The following is a 13785-nucleotide window of genomic DNA, read 5'->3' on the forward strand; positions in this document are numbered from 1 at the left end:
TGATGTATTGAAAACATTGACTACAAAAATGCGTTGGATAATCCAGAACATTGAATAAGCGAGTGTTGGATAAGTGAGACTCTACTGTATTAGAAGAACAACATAACTACTTTCTGTATGCACGCCCAGTCATCCATCGGATTCTCAGTATTAACATCCTAGCAGATTTAAACATAGAAATGCAGTGTCTCATCTGAATGTTAGTTTAGTCCTCATTTATTGAAAAGCCACTCCTGAAGAGATTTTAGACTAGCCTGATTTTCTGCTGATCTTATACCAGAGAAAGATAAAAATGTGCTTCTCAGGAAGTACCATATATACTCACGTGCAAAGGGATCTTGTAGTACTTTAAAAACTAACTGGGAGAATGAAGTTGGTAACAAGCTTTTGCAGGCCTGTGGAGAAATCAAAATATTTCTACTCAACCCCAAATCTGGGTTGACTTATACATGAGTTGGTGCAGTACCTCTACTCACTGCACTGCCTTCTCTGGTCTTTTGTAATTTCTGCTCAAAAATGGTGGCCTTGGAGGCTATGTGGCGTTTCCCTCACCACAGCAAAGACAGCAGCAAATTGGTGCTTCTTTTAGGTTACCTGGCTGGGTTAAGCCCTATTTGACAGAAGATAATGTCCCATACATGAACATATCCTAGGTAAAGGTAAAGGTAAAGGTTTCCCCTGACGTTAAGTCCAGTTGTGACCGACTCGGGGGTTGGTGCTCATCTCCATTTCTAAACCGTTGTCCATAGACATCTCCAGGTCATGTGGGCGGCATGACTTCATGGAGTGCCATTATCTTCCCGCCGGAGCGGTACCTATTTATCTACTCACATTTGCATTTTTTCAAACTGCTAGGTTGGCAGGAGCTGGGTCTAACAGCGGGCGCTCACTCCGCTCCCGGGATTTGAACCTGGGACCTTTTGGTCCGCAAATTCAGCAGCTCAGCGCTTTAACACACTGTGCCACCAGGGGCCCCATATCCTAGGTATCACTGGCTAAAAGGGCAACATCTTTGGTATTAACAGTGATGGATGTATGGAACAAATACTTTCTTTACACCTGGCCTGTACACTTTGTATCACTTGTCACTCCTTGTAGAAGCAAAATAAACAGAAGGAACCTGATTATGCATTGCACTTCACAACAAAATCTGGTTTCAGTGTAATTTTATTGGCTTTGGAGAGACATTGAATATCTGATATGGAACATAGAAGTTCAGAGTCGATGAAAAATCCCTGCTAACTTTGTATCAGTTCCTAAATCTGATGAAATAGCAATTCCTTTTCAATAGTAGGAAGATGACCGTTGACCCTTTTGGTGAGCGGTGGAGGTTGCATTTACGGGGTTTATTGTTCAGTAGCTGCAAAGCAGTGGTTGCCAGAACCTTGTAGCCATTTATTTTATCTAATCACTTAAAAAAAAAACATGGTGATGAAAAGGGGTACAATGGGAAAACTGTAATGAAAACTACTGTTTGTGAAAAAGGGGGGGTTATCTTTTGTTTGAACCAAGAAACATTTTATTGGCAATGGTACAAACCTGCATCATAGAAAACATTGTCTTCAAAGGGGAATTCCTTTTGCTGTGCAGTTTTCCCTACATGGTACCATTACAATGTGCTTTGGGGAAAATTGATTTTTAAGGATGCTACATCAGTTTTAAAGAAAAACTACAGCAGAGTCTCCCTTATCCAACACTCGCTTATCCAACGTTCTGGATTATCGAACGCATTTTTGTAGTCAATGTTTTCAATACATCGTGATATTTTGGTGCTAAATTCATAAATACAGTAATTACTACATAGCATTACTGCGCATTGAACTACCTTTTCTGTCAAATTTGTTGTATAACATGATGTTTTGGTGCTTAATTTGTAAAATCATAACCTAATTTGATGTTTAATAGGCTTTTCCTTAATCTCTCCTTATTATCCAACATATTCGCTTATCCAATGTTCTGCCAGCCCGTTTACGTTGGATAAGCGAGACTCTACTGTATCATACACTGGGCAATATGGACTTGAAGTCTGCTGCTGTTTGTACCTAAAGTAGGCCCACTGTATCAAAGAGGTTGACTTACAATTCAACAATGTAATGCACAGGTTTATCTTCGCAGGGACCGGATTAAAGTCATAATTTATTTCATGAGATGCTGGGATTTTAGTATAAAGTGTGTGGGCTTAGGTTTCACAGCACCACGACGACAGCATGATAAGAATCTTATTTAAAACTCAAAAAATGTTTCAGTTTCATTCAATGAATATGACACATTTTTATTTGCAAAGTAAACACAACCCAATGTGAGGTGGACAAATTGAGCCCTTGGGGAAACACAAAGTTCTTTCCTAATTTCATATCAGCACTTGGTCTACTTCCAAAATCCCATTCCAATTTAACCAGTGTAGCCTTCTTGCAAGTTACATCTATTCATCTTCCAGCAGTTGTTAGTTGGAGACAAAGAGGGAAGGGAAGAGGGAAAAGTGAGTTGGAGCAGACTAAAAGCAGAGGTCTCTCCAACCACCACTGGCTTTGGTCCTATTCAATAGCAGCATGCAGCTCGCATCACCCCAAGGCAATGTGGCCCCTAGAACAGAGGGAAGCTTCCAGTATCTGCTTCAAAGGGTTATGTTTTCTTTGCTTATCCAGCTCCTTTTGATGCTAGGTGGAACATTCTTTCTCTCTGATTCACTTGAGTTTCTTTCCTTATGTGTCCAAGTCAAAAACGGGTTGTCCTTTCAATAGAATATGTATAAATCTAACCCCCTTCTTCACAAATAGTAGTTCCCATTACAGTTTTCCCATTGTACCCCTTTCGTCACCACGTTTGTACCCATTTGGAAATTATGCCAGTTTAGATGCCTGCAAATTTAACTGATTAATTGTTCAGGTTCTGGTCAATTGTTAGCCAGTATAGACTTAAGGTAAAGGTAAAAGTTTTCCCCTGACTCTGGAAGTTGGTGCTCATCTCCATTTCTAAGGTGAAGAGCCAGCGTTGTCCGTAGACACCTCCCAGGTCATGTGGCCAGCATGACTGCATGGAGTGCTGTTAGCTTCCTGCCAGAGCAGTACCTATTGATCTACTCACATTTGCATGTTTTCGAACTGCTAGGTTGACAGAAGCTAGGGCTAACAGTGGGAGCTCACCCCTGCTCCCTGGATTCGAACCGCTGACCTTTCGGTCAACAAGTTCAGCAGCTCAGGGGTTTAATCGGCTGTGCCACCGGGGGCTCCTTTATATAGACTTATAGGTCTGTTAATCAGCTCAGGCTGCAATATTGTGGTCCCTGGAAGGGCATAGGAAAATTAGATCTCCCTCTTCCTATGAAAAGATAGAATTGAATGCTCTTTCTTTTTTAAAACTTGAAACTTGTAATTTACAAAGTGGATCCTACTGCAAAAGATATATGCATCTCATTAAAGAATGTTGAACATGGAAAACTTGTAAGAGTTCCAGAACTAAATAGAATTTAGCAATCTTTCCAGGAAAACAATACACTTCCTTGTTTAAGCCAAAGTTGTTAATTTTTTTAGCAATATTATTTAGTGTGGCATAGATAGAGGAGTATATTTTTCTGCTATTTTTAAATACTTGGAAGTTAGCAATTCTGACCAAAAAGCATATGAATCTATAAATCTAAAATTCTATCATAGTAAACAGTAAGAAATAGAGTAATAAATTGTAGAACAGCAGATATCAAGAGAACAAACCGAGGGAACAAAGTCAAATTGATTTATAGGAGAAACAGACATATTTCTCCAATTTTTAACTCATATGTTTTTAAAAAATAAATCTTAAATTCTTTCCATTTAGATTATGAAGTAATTTTCAGTTTTCTAACGCTCTTGTCCAAATTTATTTTTAGAATTAAAAAAACACAATTGCCTGCCATGAAGCTGTCATTAACACCACAAACATAGTGTATCACTGCAAAATTATGGCTGTTCTGGAGTTTGCTGGGATCTCCGGAGTATATTGTGGCTTCAGAGCAGTGTGCACACCTGGATCAGGTCCAATTCAACCAGGTCTGCTGTCTACATGGGGCACTCCTGCCATCACCTTTTCCTTGCACTAGAGGCACATGGAAAAGGTGGCAGATCATGTCCATGCTGCCACTTCCAGATGACCACAGAGCTCCCAGGTCGGCTTATTTTCTGCTGCCCTGGAAAGAAGGACTCGGAGCAATGGGTTCCAAATACAGTAAAGAATATTCCACCTGAACATTAGGAAGAACTTCTTGACTGTAAGAGCTGTTCAACAATGGAACTCTCTGCCTTGAAGTGTGGTGGAGGCTTTTAAGCAGAGGCTGGATTGTGCTTTTCCTGAATGGCAGGGAGTTGTTTCAAACTGCTGTATTTGTGCAATGTGGATGCATCCATAGATGATTTGACTCTTTTGACTCTTTATACATATATACAGACACAGAGATATGCAATAATAATAATAATAATAATAATAATAATAATAATAATAATAATAATAATAAATAGGGGAGGTGCGTGTATTACAAAACCCATTATATACATATTAAACTTTTGAAAGAAATCCAGGCTGTTTTTATAAATAAGTGTGGCAACATAACAATCGCAGCTAAGGCACAAGCTAGGACAATTGGAAATTAAAAAAAATTTTTTTAAGTATTCCAAGCTTTCTGCCAGAAGGGCAGTGATGAATCCATCTATGTTGTTTTTCTGTTTTTTTCTTTTAGAAAAACATAGTTTTCCCTATCTTATTTATTTTATATTAATGCACATTATAGAAAGTTCTTATCACTACTAGACCAAGCAACATTTTCACTTATCTCTAGCATGAAGTGATATTTTGAGATCTATAAAGGAGGGATTTTGATCCTGTACAAGACAATAAATTAATAATATCCGGGTTCTGATTAAAGTAAGTTGTGGTTCATGCACTGGACATGTAGTAACTTATATCATTGTGTTGTCGAAGGCTTTCATGGCCGGAATCTCAGGGTGGTTGAGTGTTTTTTGGGCTGTATGGCCATGTTCTAGAAGATGGCCATACAGCCCGGAAAACACACAACAACACCTGTTTACTTCAGATAGATATCTCAAAGTACTCAAATTTAAATTAGGAACATTTTAGCTAGCCCTACTGTCTACTCAAGTTGACGGCCACTCTCCAGGATTGTAGGCAAAGGATTTTTCTCCCCTTCTCTGCTAGGGATGCACTGGAGGCTTTTGTATTTCCTGTCTTCCTAGTTGCCAATATTTCCCATGGTGATCTCATCTCAGACCTCATCTCACCCTTTGAAAATATTTAAAATAGACTGCTAGGAAATGCCATTGACCTTAGGAGGAGATAAGGCACATCAACATGCATAAATATTGCAAAATCATCTTAAGTGCTCACAATGTCCAGGCGCTGTGGAATTTCATTACAGATGATACTCTCTTCAAGGTCCCTGAGTAGCGTTTACTGAATCTTTGCCTAACCTTTACATTCTAAAATGAAAACTAAATTCCAAGAGTTCAGTGACCATAATCTAGACCAGATTTAAAGCAACAAGGTACCAAGAGCTCCTATTTTTCACACTATAAAGTAGTAACTTTTGTCTCTGGACTGTCCACTTTAGATGGCATTATTGCATCCTATCAATGACTACTTCTCATACAACAACAACCCCAGCAAAAAAGTTATGTGTTAGGGAAAATCTTTGCCATTCTTTCATTCATGTTAGTCTTCTATATATAGATACTGGTTTTTAAAGGGGTAAAATGTAGATACCTCCCAACTGAACTTTAGAGGTTTGGGCTGGGGATTTTTTTCTATCGTGTCAGAAGCGAATTGAGAACATACTACAAGTCGCTTCTGGTGTGAGAGAATCGGCCGTCTGCAAAGACGTTTCCCAGGGGACACCAGATGTGTTACCATTCTGCTGGGAGGCTTCTCTCACGTCCCTGTATGGAAAGCTAGGGCTGACAGATGGGAGCTCATCCCATCTTGCGGATTTGAACCACCAGCCTTCAGGTCAGCAGTGCAGCTGGCACAAGGGTTTAACCCATAGCGCCACCGTGGCCCACTGGGCTGGGGATACAAGGTGTAAATGCCCCTCCCAAAGTGATATAGGACATTCAGATTCAGTTTTTGTGCTAATCATTACTCTTATATATTGTATCTAAGACAGCATTCTTGGATTAAGATAGAGAAGAGTTATAGAATAGAGTGTTGCCTGCACACGGATATAATTGTTCAGCAGTAAAGGGACTGGCAACCCCGCTGCCCCACAACAGTCTCTGAAAATGGTTCCAGAAATACCCTCTACATTATCACATGGCTTCCCAACCATGAAAGACACCAACAAAATATTTCTATCCTACTCAATAGCCAAGGATCTCAGGCAGTGTACAATGAAATCAATTAAAGTTTCTCTGTTCGGTCACCTAAAGTTAGTTCTTGTCTGCCACAGGGAACAGTAAGTGGCTGTTCACATTTTCTCCCCTTTTCTGCTGGGGATGCACTGCTGAAGACGCCTGCTAAAGAAACCCGATGAGTGACTTTCAAGCCTTTTCTTAGCACATCAGCCACCAAATCAAACTTGGGGGGGAGAACCCAACATTATGACCTGTGTTATAGAAATAGACAAATAAGTCATGATTTCAAAAAGAGTAAAGGAGGCATGGACAGAAACATTAAGGACACGACCTAAGATTGGGACACTAGTCAATTGACCAGGCAAACCACAGTGAAAATTAACCAAGAGTCTCTTTGTATAAATGGCATCTTACCTTACTTACTTGCTTACTCATTTATTTATTTTGTATTATGGGGTCATTCAATTCAATTAGGATGGCCAGATGCAAAAGAGGACAGTGCAGAAAAAAGAGTTCCAGTGTGCCATGATGAGCTATGCCTTCTGGAATTCCCTTTTTTTTTTTACACAACTAGTCAAGAAGCAGAAGGTATGCAACATCATATTTAAGTATCCTCGAATAGCTGTTTTTTACAATGCAAAAAACAAACAAGTATGTTTCAGTTATCATGGAGTCTTTCTGATGAGACTTTTCTACAGACCCAATTCTTGGTTTGCCCCTAGGGGAAGACCCTCGTGGGGGGCCATCCAGTTGGAATTGCCTGGTTTTGCTGCCCACTGGGATAGTCTTGCTGTTGCCGGAGGATCATTTAGAGGAGTGGTGATTTTTATGAAACTTTTGCTTGATTTAGATCTACTGGAAGGAGGCTGGTAGCCATACAGTGGGTGGCTTTCACAGTATTATTTCTCTTGCAGCAGCTTCACATCACACATTGGGGGGGGGGGGGGCAGATAGCTTAACAGATGTAGGTTTTAAGACATCCTGTGATCATTCTACATGTCTCAATAAGTGCTATATTCACCTGTTCCATGCAGGCAGATTTATGCCAGATGGGGCAAGCATACTCAGCAGTTGAGCAAGACAAGGCCAGGACTGATGTTCTTGTTAATTTTGGGTCTGCACCCCATGCATTAGTAAGTTTCCGCAGGATGTTATTGCATGCCCAGCTACTTTGTGCTTGGTGTTCACACAGTGTTTCCAAAATGTTAGCATTCGATCTGTGGTGACACCAAGATATTTAGAGTGGGAACTGAAACATACTTGGGTTTTGTTTTTGGTTTTTTTTTTACATCATAAATGACCACTGTATATTTCTGTGCAACCTGCCTAGGCTGTTTTAAGTTCAAAATAACTGAATGACACATGAACGTCACATAAAATAGAGTTACAGAATTTTGGACATGTAGAGAACATGTTAAGGTGAAGGATGACGGTTTTCCCTTGACATTAAGTCCAGTCGTGTCCGACTCTGGGAGGTAGTGCTCATCTCCATTTCTAAGCCCAAGAGCCGGCATTGTCTGTAGACGCCTCCAAGGTCATGTGGCCAGCATGACTGCATGGAGCGCTGTTACCTTCCTGCCAGAGCGGTACCTATGGATCTACTTACATTTGCATGTTTTTGAACTGCTAGGTTGGCAGAAACTGGGACTAATAGCAGGAGCTCACCCCACTCCCCGGATTCAATCTGCTGACCTTTCGGTCAGCAAGTTCAGCAGCTCAGTGGTTTAACCCAGTGCACCACCAGGGGCTCCAGAGAACATGTTACCTCCAAATATTGTTAAATTTGAACTCCATCAGCCTTACCCAGCATACCATAATGTGCAGGGCGATTCTGTAGCAGCTAGAGAGGACTACATATTCCCCATCCTCCTTTACACAAAGACATGTGGCAAACCCTGTCTGTTATCAAAATGGCACAGTTCATAGTTCTCCACTTAGTCCATTGCATTTGCTTTATGGAGATAGGGCTCCACGTGCCTGAAGACATATTTCATAATTAGCATAATTCTGTGCTCTTTTTCAGCTTTTCCAGTAAACAAATGCTTTATAACTTAACTATTTAAAAATACTTGATCAATCAAACACCAGTCCTTGTTGAGGTTGCTAGAGGAACGCTGGATGGATAATAATGCTGTCTTGGCAGACATTTTATTTCCATAACTGCTGTTTTTCCACAATCTTCTTGCAGGTTTGAGATGACTGGAAGCGTGACTCATTTATGTCTTTTATCTTAGAACCAAAAATGAACGCATCCTTACTCATTGAAACATAGGACGCAAGTGGAAAATTTGCAATTAATTCGTTTTTCCAGTAATGCAAAACAATGGCTATTTTACTGGGCGTCATGAAAGTGTATTGTAGCATCCCAAGGGTCTAAGATACACTTTTTGGGGGGGGACAGAAACCAAAAAGGGGTAGGGGTGGGGTGGGCATTCTTTACATTGAACAGGTTGGTAGAAGACAAAGTATTGTGCCATCTGTACATCTTGTAAAAGCCATTCTTGCTGAAATTCTTCCAGGATGCTGGAACTCTGTCCCATTGTTATCATATCTGCCCTAGTATAATAGGTATTTGGAGCCTGAATAAAAAAAGGAGAAACACACTTGTGTAAGGACCAAGCTGTGACAGGGAATGGAACAGTCATGGATAGCAGATTTATTTCCTCCAAAATCCTGTGTAGGCTCCCTTCTCTGAAACTAGTACTCCCATCTGTTTGACTTCACTCCATTGGCCCAACTATTGCTTGGCAGCGGCCAAGTGCAAACTAGAAGAGTAATAAATATCATAGAATAAACCCTTTTCCAGCTGCTTATTCCTACTTCTTGAAGTCTTTGCTGACCAACGACCACAAAGCGTGTGGCTAAAGTATGACATCAGAGGAGACCAAAAACAAAGACACAAAATGCCACCTCAGTAATCCTGGCACCATATGTGCCCCTGCTACCCCATGGTGTCCGATAAAAGCATCGGAAAGAAAATAAGAAAGGTATTTTCATTGGCAGCAATCCCCTTTGTTGCCAGTGAGGTTATTTCCCTCTAAAACCGATACCCAGCTTCAAAAGATTTTCCTAAAGACAGTAAAAGCAGAGGAAAGAATTATCAGTCCCTGCCTGATTCACTCCATAACTCAGATTAAAAAATCTGCATGAGCTAGTTTAGACACAAAGGATTCAAGCTTATTTAAAAACTTGTCACATAGAATGGAAGAATTGGTGTATGTGTATGTGTGTGTACACATAAATACACACACACACATATATACATTTATTATAGCTCCATTTTTATACCCCACCCTTCAACCAAAAAGGCTGAAATTGATATTTTATTTACTCTCACCCATTTAGGAATTAACCTTCTTTTACAACTTCATTCACACATCCCTTGCTAACTTCTATCAGTACCAACTTGTTTTGGCTTTTGCCTCAGGAAACATTGGGCTAAATCCTGTGTTCATCTTATTAAAGCAGATCCATTGAAATCAGTTGGATAGTAGTTATTTCTCATCTTGGTCGGGCCTATATTAAATATAAGCGCATTATCTGAAACTGTAAGGATGGGCATGGCTTCCAAAGAGAGAGGCTTCTGTAGTCTATCTGTGGATAGGAAGAAAATCAAATCAAAGGCAGGATTGGATCACCCAGAAGAGATGTGAACTAGTCATACCAGTTGGGTATTCTCCATTTTCCAATCAATCTGCTATGGTTCTGAGTTTTCAAAAGTCATGTACAATATTATTGCTCAGTCAGCTCAGCGATTTTTGAAAATATTTGATGTTGTGTTCTGCTCCTAAGAAATCTGAGATTAAATTGTCACTATTAACTTCAAATTTAGGAGGGAATAAGTCAAATGGGGCCCGGATGGCGCAGCGGGTTAAACCACTAAGCTGCTGAACTTGCTGACCAGAAGGTCAGTGGTTCGAATCCATGGAACAGGGTGAGCTCCTGTTGTTAGTCCCAGCTTCTGCCAACCTAGCAGTTTGAGAACATACAAATGTGGGTAGAGCAATAGGTACCGCTTCACTGGGAAGATAACAGCACTCCATGCAGTCATGCTGGCCACATGATCTAGGAGCCGTCTACGGACAACGCCAACTTCTCGGCTTAGAAATTGAGATGAGCACCAACCCCCAGAGTTGGACTCGACTAGACTTAATGTCAGAATAAGGCAAAACCCAATATAAAGGGAACACAATATTACAATTTCAATAACGGAGGCAAAATTATTACTCTGACGCGTTGTTTTGTTTTGCGTTGAAATGCAACCTTGAGACTAAGCACAGCTGGATTGAGCACTCAGCAATACACAGCACTCAGCAATGACAGCACTGCTACAAAATACAAAATTGGTTATTTGCTTAGGGATTTGTAGTCGAAAGTGACATTTCATTTAGTTTATGCCACTTCAGTAGAAAAGATGAGAAGCATTTTTTCCTGGCCGCTTCAAAAAATATGTATCAGAACAGAATTGCTCTGTTGTTCCATCCGAGCAAGAGTTTTGAGTGAGGTCCAGAATCAGCGGGGGTGGAAAAGAGGTAACGGGTGGGGTGGGGTGGCCGGGGAGGGTAATCATTAAGCAAACAAATCATCCACAGAATCAGAAGAAACTAGCTTTCTCCAAAAAGGCACAATGAGGAGAGAGTGTTTTCAAAGTCCATGAGGGGTTCCCTGCAAAACAGACAGTTCACCATTTGTGCTGCCTGCCATGCGCAGTGACAGATTATTATACTGCTAGCCCATTCTATCCAAAATGAGGGTAAATTGATTTGGTGAGTAATGTGTAACTCAAGTTCAGTAACCATTGTAGACAGAGGGAGAGTTCAAGAGAGACCTTAAGAGACATAATGTCTGTCTAGTCTCTGTGTGTTGACAACAGATTCCTAGAGGCAAGCTGAGATTCTCATTGCTGCTGCCAGTTATGTTTTTATAAACATGCTGACTGACTTAATAGCTGCCTGTCTTGGCCATCTGCTATGTCCGTTTTGTACTTAGGTGCTTGATGGTGTTGAGACCCAGTACTGCAGTTTTTCCATTTTTATGGGCTATGAAGGTCTGTAAAACAAATACTTTTTAAAATACTTTCGTGCCTGTCAGCCCAAATCTGCACTTGACAATCAGTGTGAGATAAGGGAGAAAAATCTTATGATTTCTTGAGATGTATACAGTTCAGCTTTTATTCTTTAACCAGCATATATACCCTGTGTTGCCCAGGTGTGCATTTTCTTTGTGGGTCTTTCTTTTCTTCCTCCCTTTCCCTCATATACTTTGTCCCTCTGTCTTTTCTACCTTTCTTGTCTTCGTCTCTTGCTTTCCCTTATACACCTTCTCCCCTTTTCCTTCCCTTCTTTTTCTTTCTTTCTTCCCTTTTCAGCCCCCTTTTCTCTTCCTTGCTTCTTTGCTTCTTTGCTTCCTTCCTTCTCTCCCCTCATATCTTTCATCTTTTTCTTCCTTCAGTTAGCCTTTTCTTGGAAACCACAGTCGCTCAGCCTCAGAGCAAGACACAGGCACACACATACACACACTCATTCCAAAGTATAAATCTTCATCAAATTGCTCACTTCCTTGTGATGTTGATGTCCCAACTGTGGCCCTCAGGCTGTGTGTTTTTGCCTCATGTTAGAGCTCATGGTGCGGACACCAGTTGTCTACCAGTAGCTAATGCTTTCTTTCCTTCCCCTCCCTTTTTGTCCCTTTCCTCTTCATTTCTCTTTCTTTTCTTCCCTTCCCCTCGTTTCCCCTATACAAGTGGTTCCCAATCTTTTTTTGACAAGGGACCACTTTGACCAGAGACCACACTTCAACTTAGTACCAAAAAGGTTACGAATCAATTTTTGGTCAACTTTAGATTTGGTTTGGTTATTTGGGGTGCTGATTCAGAAAATTGCATTGGATAGACCACATCAGGTCTAGTTTCTGATACAGAACATATGCCATCCAGTAATTGCCATCTGCTCACCCACAGAAAACCATATTTAATAATCTAATACAGATGAGGTCTATCCAATGCAATCAGCACCCCAAATAGCCCAAGGAACAGGCCTAAAAACAAAGACACTAAGGCCTAAAAATGAAGACACCAAAAATGAAGACACCAAAAATGAAGACACCATGGAACCACTCCACTCAAGGGGAGGGAGGAGGAGGAGAAGCGGCAGTCAGGAGGCTTGTTGTCATGCCTTTCGTGGGTAGTCAGCCTCTCCTCTCCCTCGGCACTATAAGAGGGTTTCATGAAACCAGTCACTGTCATTGCAGTGGTATAGTAACAGTGAGGCCGTGGGCCATATTTTAGTTCTTTGGGACCACTGGTGGTCCACAGATCACGGGAGTCACTGCCTTATACCTTTTCTTCTTTCCTTTATCTTCCTTCATCCTGTCTTTTCTTGGAAGTCACAGTCTCTTAGCCTCAGAGGAAGGCCAGGCACACACACACACACACACACACACACACAAAACCCTTTCAAAATATAAATGTTCATTAAATTGCTTACTTGTGAATGGGATGGATGTCTGATTATGGCCTTCAGGGCTTTGTTTTTTTTTTGCATGTTTTGTCTGCCAATAGCTAATCTTTTCTATACTGCCATCTTCTGGTTGGATCTGGTTGCATTTTTTGCTTTTTGAAGCTTTTGGGGTGGATTTAGTAGTTGCAATCCCACATTTATTTTAAGTTGGGTAATGAAAACTATGTGTGCCAAGTTTGGTCCAGATCCATCAATCCATATACGAGTCTTTGTGGCTCAAACAAACCACCCAACGAACATGCATACATACATGGATTTTCATTTATGTATAGATGAGTGAAAGCTGTATTGAAAAATGGATTTAAGATTTTCACTCAAAGTTCAGCTTGTGTTTAATCACTACATGTAAGCTTAATTCAGTAGAGTCTCGCTTATCCAACGTAAACAGGCAGGCAGAATGTTGGATAAGCGAATATGTTGGATAATAAGGAGGCATTAAGGAAAAGCCTATTAAACATCAAATTAGGTTATGATTTTGCAAATTAAGCACGAAAACATCATGTTATACAACACATTTGACAGAAAAAAGTAGTTCAATACGCAGTAATGCTATGTTGTAATCACTGTATTTACAAATTTAGCACCAAAATATCACAGTATATTGAAAACGTTGACTACAAAAATGCGTTGGATAATTCAGAACGTTGGATAAGCGAGTGTTGGATAAGTGAGACTCTACTGTACCATCATATAGCAATACCTTGGTGGAAGTTATCTGCTAAGACAATAGTAAGGAGGGAAAAAAATCAAATCAAGTATTGTAAAGAAGGCTATACACAGTAATTCCAAGGAGTATAGGGCCTTAATAGGGTTCCCATGTATCAAAGCAATTTGAAGGCATATAAATCCAATGAGAAAACTCCAGTTTCTTACAGGTCCACCATTGATGGTAAAAGTCCCTATTTTTTCCGCATTTCCAGCACATATTGGATTTC

The 13785-nt window shown here is 40.4% G+C and overlaps 1 protein-coding gene across 2 annotated transcripts in view; it reads left to right on the forward strand.

Annotated features, from left to right (window-relative positions):
- The window catches only part of npr3 (natriuretic peptide receptor 3), a 67946-nt gene that overhangs the window by 32800 nt on the left and 21361 nt on the right, over positions 1 to 13785 (forward strand). The window lies entirely within an intron of this gene.

Source organism: Anolis carolinensis, chromosome 2 (genome assembly GCF_035594765.1).
Source record: "Anolis carolinensis isolate JA03-04 chromosome 2, rAnoCar3.1.pri, whole genome shotgun sequence".
Classification (NCBI taxonomy): Eukaryota; Metazoa; Chordata; class Lepidosauria; order Squamata; family Dactyloidae; genus Anolis; species Anolis carolinensis.